Raw genomic sequence first — 12,116 nt, forward strand, 5'->3', positions numbered from 1 at the left:
CTATTGTGAGTCACCCTGAGAATTTCTATTTTAATAATTCACAAGTTGTAATCCTTTTTTCTTCTGGCTCAAATGGGCTTCCATACGCTTCAAATATTGATCCGATGATCATGTCTCATATCCGACACGTGTAGAGGGACACAATGTCTGTCAGTTATTGATTCTTCGGGATCAGCAGCTGCCGTCGTTTTGTTCTTTTATACCAAACTGTGTTTAAAGTTTTATACATTTTCTGACACAAATGTTGAGCTGCTGCTGAACGCTGAGCGGCGACTTCTGGTTCATCTGCGGGTTTGAGTTTGATGGAAGGGAAGATTCAGCATTTCCTACTTGTAAATATTATTTTTATTTTAACCTGGAAATGTCTGTTCTGCTTCGGTTTTGTATAGTTAGACTTTTGTTTATATTTCTTTCTCTCATTTTCTAGGAATGTACTGTTTTATAGTACCTAAATGCAGGAAATAGTTAAATCCATCTAATAAAACATTTCTCTTCTAATCTTTTTGTTCAATCTTTGACTGTTTGCAGTTTATGATTCAATTATAAGCACAGTTTTTGCAGTTAAACCAGATTGCCAAAATAGAAAAAGCACAATATGAGGTAAAATGAACTCATGCGTGCTTTTTATTCAGACTACGTTATGAAGCTGTCACAGAAATGACTGTATCTGGTAACAAGAAGGATAAATACTCGAGTACAAATACTCCATCAGTCGCAAAGTATTTAAATTGCTTTACGACTGGTTATAATCTGTAATTCACTTCAAGCTGACTAACAAGTTTTAGTTTCTTATAGTAAAACACACACACACACACACACACACACACACAGACTTCAGTGACATAAAAACCAGCAGACAGCTCTATAGTTTGTGATCTGTGAAGCCTCAAAGCTTAAAACAACAGCAGCCTCTAAAACTCACAGACAGACAGCCAGCACTGGTCTACCTTCAAAATAAAAGCATAAGCCTTCTCACGGTTAGGTGTCTGGCTGCAACTAATAATCAATCCATTATCTAATAATCTGCTAATATTTTTCATGTAATTGTTTATTTTTGTGTCGGGCCTTGAACATTAGTTCTTTTTGTGCCATAGCTCTGATATTAAAAACTGTTAATTAATGAAAGGCGGCATTTTACCTTGTTCATTTACTCTGTGAACAGAAAGTTCCTGATTTAAATCAAGCTTGTGTTAGCTTTTTTAAAGGTAATTGAGACTTTTATGGCTGCATTTGAGTGGACAGTTAACCTTTAAGAACTTCTATTGTAAAATGAAAATCAGAATCATTTGACTCAAAGTAAATTACAGTAATAACAATATTTCTGGTTTCCCAAACTCAGATATTGTGTCACCGCTAGAATTGAAAATATCATAATAGATTCTATTTAAGTTGAATATTTAATAAGTAAATATCTTCATTAAAGGTCAGTTTCATTTACAAGAAATACAAAAAGCAGTAAAGTGTAGTAGTGATGTACATTTACTCAAGTACTGTACTACTGTATAATTTTGAGGCACTTGTACTTTACTTGAGTATTTCCATTTTCTGCTCCTTTATACTTCCATTTCACTTTGAGGCAAATATACTTTTTACTTCACTACATTTATGTGTAACTTTACTTACAATGCAGATTGCAGAAGCAAAGTAGTGCATTCTTGAATAATTTCATTTTTATTAGAATTCAGACTATACTGTATACATACATGTGAATATATGTATAATTTACATTTACTAGTACTTTTGATCCTTAAATACATTTGATATCAGATACTTTGAGGACTCTTACTGAAGGACTACTTGCTTGGGGGACTTTCACATTTGACAAAGTGAAGTTTACTTATCTATATTTTTACTTTTTACAACACTGACACTAAGATTTATACAGTATGAAGAAGAAGCGACGGTACAAGTAATGACTATAGTGAGATCTTATATGCAGAATAAACAGCTGGAAGCATGATGTGAAGACACAAAGCACAGTAGTATAAATATCTATGGCTATGTGAAGGCATAAGGACGTGTATATACAGTCGGCCAGTAAGGAAGTAATAACTAAGTAGGCCTGTGAGGCTGGTGATATTAAAGTATTAATATAATCAGATGTGGTTTGATACAGTCGCTTCAGACTTGAGGGGTATTTTTTGTGAATTATCGGTACTTTTACTTTCAGATACTTAAAGTACATTTTATTGCTAAGATTTTTAAGAATTTTTCTTCAGTGAAAATATGTTATTCAGTTTTACTTTACAGTTTAATGTTGCTACTTTGACTTGAGGAAAAAAATTTAGGACCAAGTGACCAATGAGCTCAGTGGCTCTTATTTTGAAGGTGCCCCCCGGAAGAGCGATGCCTGCCTCTTTCTGCAGCTTGTCTGTGAGATGAGAGGAGGATTTTCACTGAAATCACAGCGTCTCGCGGTTTGTTGTTCGGCTCAGTCTTCGGACTGAAGTTTTGACTCATTTTCGGAGGAAGAAAAAAGTTGGTTTGGACCGGACCGGACCGGAAACGCGACAGAAGGACGGACACGTTTGCTGTTGAGTGTTTGTTGTTTGGTCGAGCAGCTGATTGTGGATCTGTTGCGGGTCGTTGGGAGGAGCTGCAGCCCGATGCAGGCAGGTGATGGATGTCAGCGGGGCTCAAGGTGAGCAGCTGCGGCGGAAAAACTTCAGTTCACTCGCGTTTGTTGTGAAGAAAAAGACTTTTAGACTGAGAATAATGGGCGTTTTTTTTTCTGTGAGAGATGAAGAATGTGAGGAGGACAGACAGGGAGTTAACTCCTCCACCGCCTGTCTGCCTGCCTGCCTGTCTGTCTGTCTGCCTGCCTGCCTGTCTGTCTGTCTGTCTGTCTGTCTGCTGGACTATAAAAACTTGGTGTGGACAAGTTAAAGTCTGGTCAGTGTGGTAGAGAGACCCTGAAACACACTGTTTACTAAAGAGAGAGAGAAGAGTGGAGGGCAGAGAAAGAAAGAAAAGAGGGTTTTATTGCTGCCCTGTGAGTCACAAGTTTGCCTGAGAGTGACTTATAGTCTGCACACACACACACACACACACACACACACACACACACACACACACACACACACACACACAGTCTTCTGTAAACAGTTTGCCATCATGGCAGCTTGGTGTGGAAAATAATGTTTATTTGTTAGCAGGGGCTGTGCAGACACCTTTAGAGAGGCGAGGGGCTCAGAGCTGAAGGTGATCCGGTTACTTTCTGCTTCTCTTTCTCATTTAGCTTCATAAATGACAAAGGCAAAGCAGCAGATCCGCACATTTAACCAGCTGGAACCAGAACATGTTTGATGTTTTTTTGCGTTAAAGGGGCACTATGTAGTTTTTTTCAGAATTTTTATATTTACGATATTCATGAGGTGATAATACAAACTCAGGCGTGTTTATTTGTTTCCATATGTGAGTAAACAAGCTGTTCTCAGAGGAAAATAAGGTCCCCAGATCACTGTTTGAAGATAGAGAGGTGGCAGGGTCCGCCACGTATAAACAAAGTAGAACAGGATTAAAATTTCGTTCCCAAAAACTACAGAGTGCTCCTTTAAAAATTAAAAAAATGTATCGCAAAGGATGTTTTTCTCTCCAAAGCAGCAAAACAGCCAAAGAAACAACTTCCTACAATTTACCCAAACTGTTTAACAGAACCGCGGCCGCTACGACCGCTTTTAAACTTACATTGTGTAACTTTAACTGATTTTCTGTCTAAAAAAACAAACTCGTCGTTTTCATACATAGTGCTCCTTTAACTAGTCAACCACGCTGCCATTGAGAAGGATTGAATACATTAGTTGCGTAATGTTACGTAATGTAATGTCATGTAATGCCGGTGTTATATTCTTCTTCTTAATAAGGGCCATGAGCTTTATCCCCCAAAACTGAAACAAAACAACAACCCTTAGCGCCTTTCTCTGCACGTGCCTGACCACCTCTATTGTACTGAGTCAAAGTATAAAGGAGCATTGAATGAAAGCATTGAAAGTACACTCAAAGTTATACTTCAGTTCAGGACTGGAGTAAACGTATAATACTGTGTACTTTATCTACAGGCTGTAGTACAGTAGTAGAAAGCATAACACTAGTACAGGACTACAACATTATGAGCAGCAGTAGAAACATGTCTGCAGAGCTCAACTGACACTCAGAAAGACTCAGACACAAGTTTTTACATGTGTTAACTCTTCAAACACACAGTTTTCTGTACTAAGTGTGTTATTAATATATATTTAAAAAAGAAGCTCTCCACAGATCAGACTGACAAACACTGCTTTAAAATAAAGATATGCTACCTGCCTGCAGGCTTTGTGTGTTAAAATGTAATTAATCAGTTACATAACACACGAGCACACGCGTGTTCAGTAATTCTCACGTTTCAGCGTCCTCAGACGGCTGATTGTCAAATGCATGACTGCAGATTTTTATCAGAGATCAAAGATCAAGGATCTGTGCGTTCAGAGCGGACAGTGATGATCAGAGTCGGCTCATGTGGAGTCTGATCATCTGTTTCTCAGTGGCAAAGCATTAAAATGTGTTCCTGTGGTTTCTCCGGCCACGCTGTAAGTCAACAGATAGCTGCTGCACTTGATAGTAAAAGCTGAGATAAAGACGATGATTATCCTGTCAACATGTGACAGCTACAGCTCCCGTCAGGCTCGGACAGCAATTCTATTGATGACACTCGTGGGTTTATGTCACGTTTGAGAAGCTGGAACCACCAAATATTTGGCATTTTGGTGTAAAAGTGACCAAAACAATTAATTAATTAGAAAAAATAGTTGCAGATCAGTAACAAGATGGCCGACACAGCCCAAACGTATGATCACCTCGTTGGTTGTTAATGTTAATGAATGGAGTAGAACAGAAAATAGTCAATTGTCTTTGCTTGTATGTGCAAAACGGTACATTAAACAACACAACATAGATATCACAGTCAGAACAAGACATTTAAGCTAACTCATCATCCAGGAAACAGAGTATTATGGTCTGTGGCCGTGATTGTTGCGGTGTGTCCTGCTCGGTTGCTGTTAGTCGATCCTTTTCTGTTGGCTACAGAGCTCGCCGGCAAGGCAGGTCAGTATGATTGGCTCTTCAGCTACACAGATCAGTGCTGCGGAAGAGAAACTGAAAAAGGAAGGCACGCCTCTGGTGCGGTTACTCCTTATTTTTGGCCTGCAACTTTTTTATCCGACGTGTTCTTGGTTAGAAGTGGCTATATTAGCGAGAGTGGAGTGAAAACACTGTTTTATCATAACATTTTTTGTACATCCGCAGTCCTGCATCTGTCAGTTTGCCTGTTTGCACGATGAATACAGACCACCTTCCCCTGGTGGTACAGAGAGTTATTTCCCATCACGTGGGAACACGACGTACCAGCTAGTTCTGTGTCGGCTGTAGTCTCTGCGGTGGGTTCAAGTGCAGCTTTTTATGCGACTTTGAGGCGACAAAACAGTCATCATCTGCACTCGTTCGGGGGAATATGTGTCTCTTCAGCTGCTAAATGCTTCACTTTCTTTTATCAGCGAATCTCAGACTTTTTTGTCTTCAGTGGGTTTGTCAGAGCTTGTTTGATGAAAAGAGCTGCCAGCTGTTGCTGCTGGGGAAAAACAACGTACAGAAAATGTGATAGAAACCAAAACTAGGTCATTTGATTCCTTGTTGATACAAAGATACTGATCAGTGTTGCTCTGAATTTGTGAGGAACAGAATAATCTCCCAACATTTGCAGTCAAAGCTGAATCAGCGTGTCCCCGTGTGGATGTGATGTACAGTCATAATAACAGTGGAGGAAATGAAGCTGTGAGGTGACTTGAGGAGGAATGTGGTTCAGCCGCTGCGGACGGACAATAAAAACGTTGTTCAGGTGACGTTTGTTCTGCTGCTTTGTTCTGTCACTAATCATCACGTTATTATGCCGCCCTGCTGGTTCCTGGAGGTGTGTGTGTGTGTGTTTGTGTGTGTGTGTGTGTGTGTGTGTGTGTGTGTGTGTGTGTGTGTGTGAGTGAGTGCTGATTAACAGTTCTGATCAAATGTCAGCAGCAGCCCAGAGGGTTACAATTTTGTCTCAACAGGAAACTGAACATAAAAGTTATTTTTTGTTTATTTTTTGCAGCTGATTTGTGTGAACTGAACAGATTTCGACTCAGAGCGGAAGCAGAGATGTTTGTTTAAATGACGGTTGACAGTCAAAGCCTCCGACAGATGTAGTTAATCCGTGTGAAAGTGGAAATTATTCAGCCTCAAAGCACTAAAATTAATGATGACAGGTTCTTGAAAAGGATGTGAAAGTACAGTGTGGTGTAATTGAAACCAGCCAGCAGCGATCGCTTATGATCTGTGGTGGAGGACGTATTCAGATCTTTAATTAAAGGGGAATTCTGATTTTATTTTTAAACCTGGACTCTGTGTTGGTACATATGTTGGTGTGCAAATGACTACAAGGTAAAAGTTTTGCAGTCGGTCTGCGACACAAGCTGCAACGTAATGTTTGTTGGAAACTTTAACCGTCAAATCACGTCGACTAGAAGTGCTTGTTTTTAGTAAAAAAAGTAGTAAAATTCACTTTGTTTAACCAGAAACAGCCACGATGTCGCTCTCACCAAATCCACCAGCCTCCATTTACAGAAACAATCATTTCATTATGGTAAAACACACTTCATTCAAACCCCAAAAATAAGACTCAACAAAACCATCTTGGTTAGTTTTTCCGTTGTTCCAACAATCATCAGCTGTGGTTTGGTCAAAATAATCTCTTAGTCCACCACGTAGACAAAAAAATAGAGAAGAGCGAGAGGAAGTGCAGAGAAACATCAGAGGAACAGCACGTAAACCAGAATATCTCCACATGTTCACGTTTTACATTGTTCTCACGTTGTTATCTGATGACAGGTGGCACCGAAACACAGTCTGACTCAATGATTGCTCGTCTTTTTAAAGGTGCGACATTTAAGAATATTATATTAAAGAAAAGAACCGGTTTTAACTACGGATTGCTGCTAACTGTAGCCGCCATTAGCTAGTTAGCTCAGTTAGACGTGCAGGTAGCGGTCCAGTCTGTGAACTCAGAGCACCGGGGGAAGAGTTGGTGCTTAAACCACTTGCACAGGAGCTTTGGACCATTACGTGCTAGCTGGTTAGCATGCTAACTTCAGTGACTTTATAATCTTTATGTATATCACCTTTCTTTACAAGGTTACAAAGTGCTTGTACAAATAACATAAGATGTTATACAGACAAGTTAAAAGACACAAGGCCAAATACATGAGCACTAAATCTACGTGTGAAACGCTTTTAGAAAATTAAATGGCAAATTAGAATATAAATGATATTATAGTGAGTAATAGTCTTGATCATACTTGTGTTCGATGGAGCAGGTTCAGCTCTGAGCTGAGACTTGTAGGTCTGACCCGAGATCAGCTGAGTCAACGAGGGTCAGTGTTTCCTCTGCTGTTTCCTCAACGATGTCATCACATCGTGTTCAGCTTTTTCCACGGCAGGAAATGTTGTCGGCCCACCTGCCTGGAAGATAAGATGTAGCTAACATGGGACCCATCACATACGTTTCTGAGTTCTGTTGGTGTTTTACATCAAAATCACAGAATAACTGAACAGAACACGCTCCACCCGAGGTCCAGTTACTCGCTTGTTAGGGAGCTTTTGAACACATCAGCACATGAAAGTTTGCTTTTGACAAAAGCCAGACAAAACTTTTTGATTTGGTATCCTAACAAACATAACCATCAATAATAAATGATAAATTTACAGTTAATTAAACTTTAGTTAACAGTTATTTCACCGTTAACAAACGATAAAATGCTTTATAAACATTTTATTAAGCACTTGTTTATTGTCGAGCTTGTAGAAAGGTGCAGAATAAAGTATCTCTTTTCCTTAAAAACACTTCTATGACTGTGAATGAATAATTTTAAAATGTTTGTCGGGTCCAAAATGATTGTTTTGTTTATCGCTGTGTAAGAATTCTGAGTGTTGGTTCCGGCTTCTAACACGGTTTGTGACGCTGTTGGTATCATGTGGTATCTGTGTTTCGTCAGTCTTGGTAGTCGCCAAGAAAAAAAAAAAAAAATGGCTGACTTCTGCAGGCTCTGTCCAGCATATGGCCGTATAATGTAAGCTAGCCAGCGTTAGTGACTACTTCCTGTTTGTTGGGGACTATTTTCTGCAGTGGATTAATCCACATTTGGTGCGTGTGGTGAGTATTTCCAGCAGCAGGAAGGTGTGTGTGGGGATTGATTCAAAATAAACTTCAGTGTGTGTGTTCATGGTGATGAAGCAACATGTTACCCAGCGCAACAGAGTGACTCATGATGTGTTTTTAGTAGTTTTTGGACAACAATGGAGCTCTATGGCACAGAGGAACAAGACGTATCAGACGTTGATACACAGAAAAATTCATTCTTGTATTTGGTCTTTTTATGGGGTTTGAAAACTAGAGACAAGCTGCGACCCTTGTCCACATATTCATGTTCTGACCCAAGTCCACTCACTAGTCGTTACTACATTATCACATGTCTTAATCACATGTCTTCACTCTGTGTCCCAGTCAGAGTCTCTGCAACAATGTGTGCAGTTTCACTAAAGTTGGGCTCCTGGTAAGAACTTCTCAGTCTGAACACCAAAACAGAGTTTAGTGTAGAGACTGAACACTGAATGTTTGCTGAGAGTAACACACACACACACACACACACACACACACACACACACACACACACACACACACACACAAAGAGAGAGAGAGTAAGACAGAGAGAGATTAAAAACAGATGAGGGGGTAAAGATTCAACGAGAAAAGAGAGAGAGAGCCTGCAGCCAAACACACCTCTGATCTGGATTATATATGTGTGTGTGTGTGTGTGTGTGTGTGTGTGTGTGTGTGTGTGCATCCAGGGTGGGATGATTTGTGCTATTGGAAAAAGCACTGCAACTCCCAGGAACGAATGACTCACACACTTAAACACACACATATTTAAACTTGTAATGTACACACACACACACACACACACACACACACACGTACACACACACACACACACACACACACACATGCACACACAGGGAGAACAGAGGAGCTTTGATCAGATCAGAAATGCAGAACAGGTTTTTGTTTGGTATTGGGTTTGTTGATAAAATACCATCCACGGCATGTGTTAGCTTGTGTTAGCATGTGTTAGCTTGTGTTAGCTTGTGTTAGCATGTGTTAGCTTGTGTTAGCAAGTGAAACTGAACACTCTTGTCGAACATTTTCTTGTGTAATCCTCTATAGAGTGGACTCAAATTACCCTATAGCACGTTGAACTCTGCAGAGGTCGTTAGGTGTGTGTGTTGGTGTGTGTGTGTGTGTGTGTGTGTGTGAATCTGTGTGTGTGTGTGTGTGTGTTTCCTATTGTAGGTGAGGTGACTGAGGGCAGGAAACAGAGCAGGACTGGGTTGCAGCAGCTGTTCGTAAATCCCTCACCAGCTCCTTCCTCAGTTCTCAGCAGCTTTCTAGTTTCAGACTCCTGACTCACTGAATCAGGTTAGTTTAGTAACACTGCAGGAATGTTTCAGATAGTAATGACCTGAGTAATGTGTACATCCGTTGCTAGGAAACATCCACATAAACAGTTAGAGTTATGAGATACTGTTGCACCACGAGCTGTAATATAACCTTCGAAATGAGCATTTTGGTCCAAATCATATATTAAACCTTTCAAAACGATTCTTTGTCAATCCGGGCGTGTTCATGTGGAAACTCACGGTGCTTTAAGGTTGATTGGGAAGTTAATGATTATGAGAGATTAACGAATAGTATCTGATTAAGATGGTGTTTGGTCATTTATTCTACATTAATAGTGTAATGCAGACATGTGACTCAAGTCATCTGGTGTAAGATGGCGCCGCAGAGGGAGGGCCACATGCCATTTTATGATTTATTATATAATATTTAGCGTCTTTTGTGCTCCGTACACCATTTATCTTACTGCTGCACCTTCAGTCAATCAATATCAGTACACTTGATCACTTTTATTGCTGTTTTTCTACTGTTTTGCTTTATTTTACACTTATTATCTTTGCCCACCAACAGTACACCCTTGTTGCCTTTATATTCTGTAATTATATTTGTGTCTCATGTACATGCATGTAGAGATAGTATATATACATGCACCTTATCCCTGCTGTGCACATTATTATTCTGCATACTCCATCTTTGTTTTTCTTTATTATTATTATTATTATTATTATTATATACATTTCATTAGTACTTGTGCAACTGGAGTGACAATAAAACATCTTGAATCTTGAATCTTGTACTTTTACTCCACTACATTGACTTGATAACTTTAGTTACAAGTTACTTTGCAGATTAAATGCTGCATCAGAGCTCGAGTAGCAGAAGTAAATTATTTAATCAGCAATTAAATGAATCAAACACTGTCTGAGAATGAGAAAAATGCTGAATATTGGACCGATAATCGATCAGGCTGATAATCGTTCGTCTCATAGTCTCAGTTTACAAGTAGTATTTTAACAGATACATTTTACTTTTACTCATGTATGACGTTTAGCTACTTTATACAGCCCTGTGTGTAAATATTTAGACATAGCTAATCTCTACATTGTGAAGAGTTGGTGCAGCCGGCTCCAGGACGTCTCTGTGTGTCTGTCTGTACCAGCTGTTCTCAGACCAGGGTGTGTGTGATGATGATGATGTAATGTTTCTGGGCTGAACGGCGATTATGACCTCAGATATTTTTGACCTCTGTCTGTGTCTTTGTCTTTGTCTTTGTGTGTTTCCCCTCCGTCTGCCTCGCTCTCTGCCCTGATGTCCAAGAAATCTTTGAAATAAAAATAAACTTTCAGACTCCGTTTACATGCACGGACCCAAAGACACCAGCAGGGGGCGCTCTGGTCAAACTCAAACGTAACATCAGCAGCAGGTCCACACATGTGAGAGATTAGCTTGTTTGCTCACTGCAGCGTTTTGCCTCCCTCTGTAGGATTTATACACCTTAAAGGATTTGTTCTTCTCAAGTCTCTGCTTGAAGGAGGAGCGAACGCTGATGAACTAATCTTCTCCTCTCTCATCTTCAGGTCGAAGCTGCAGAAGAAGACGTCCTCCTTCTCTCTTCTCCCTCCTGACGGCTGGTCCCTCAGAGGGGTGAGAACAAATCTGATTCACACTATTCACTGACAACTGGACACCTTAATAATAAGACCTAATGCACAACAAAGGTTTAGATGATAAAGGATGAGATGGAGGATGAAGAATCCTCAACCCCTCAGAGTGCGTCACAGCTTTAATATCACATCCCAAAGGACTCAAAGAAGAATCTGATTGCTTCTGCTTTAGTTTGACCAGTCAGAGGTCACTGGTAACGCCGTGAGAAACAGACAAGACGGCAAATAAGTGAATATTTCAAAGCAAGAATTTCTTTAACAGAAATACATTTTTGGCTGCATTGTCATTTTTAAATAAGATTATCTGCATTCTTTCCTCCATGAGATCAATAGAAACAACCACGGTTTTTGCTTTTAAGGGGAAAGATTCATCGTCCATGAACCATGAATGTCTGTAAAAGTTCGATCCATCCTGCAGTGATTGAGATATTTCAGTCAGGACCAAAGAGGTGGACCAACTCACTGACATCGCTTTCCACAGAGCTCACAGCTAGCAGGCCAATGAAATGTATGAATTAAAAGATGTGATTTGGGTGGCGTTCCTCCTGCGAAATGGTTTTCAGTAGACTGGATGCAAACCTGCTTTATCTCTATTCACTATTGTGTGTATGTTTGAAAGTTAATGTGTATCCTGAAACATTATTTAAGTCTAATTTATCCAGTAGAGTGGTGCAAGTTTGTTTTTTTTGCACTCCACAGGCTTAATGTATTTACACGTTTTGTTCTGCAACATAAAATACATCATTAAATGTCCCACAGTTTAATTATAAAGCTCTTATGTGTCTTAAAAACAGTGGTTGCTAACAAGCGTCTAAATGAGACTGCAGAGGTTGACGCGGACATTAAACGTCATCACAGTGAACAGGAGACTCATCTACTCACTAGTCCGTCTTTACAGGCTGACTTTAGTTACAAACTTTAACTTTACATCTTAT

The sequence above is a fragment of the Pagrus major genome, chromosome 6 (assembly GCF_040436345.1).
Source record: "Pagrus major chromosome 6, Pma_NU_1.0".
In the NCBI taxonomy this organism is placed as follows: Eukaryota; Metazoa; Chordata; class Actinopteri; order Spariformes; family Sparidae; genus Pagrus; species Pagrus major.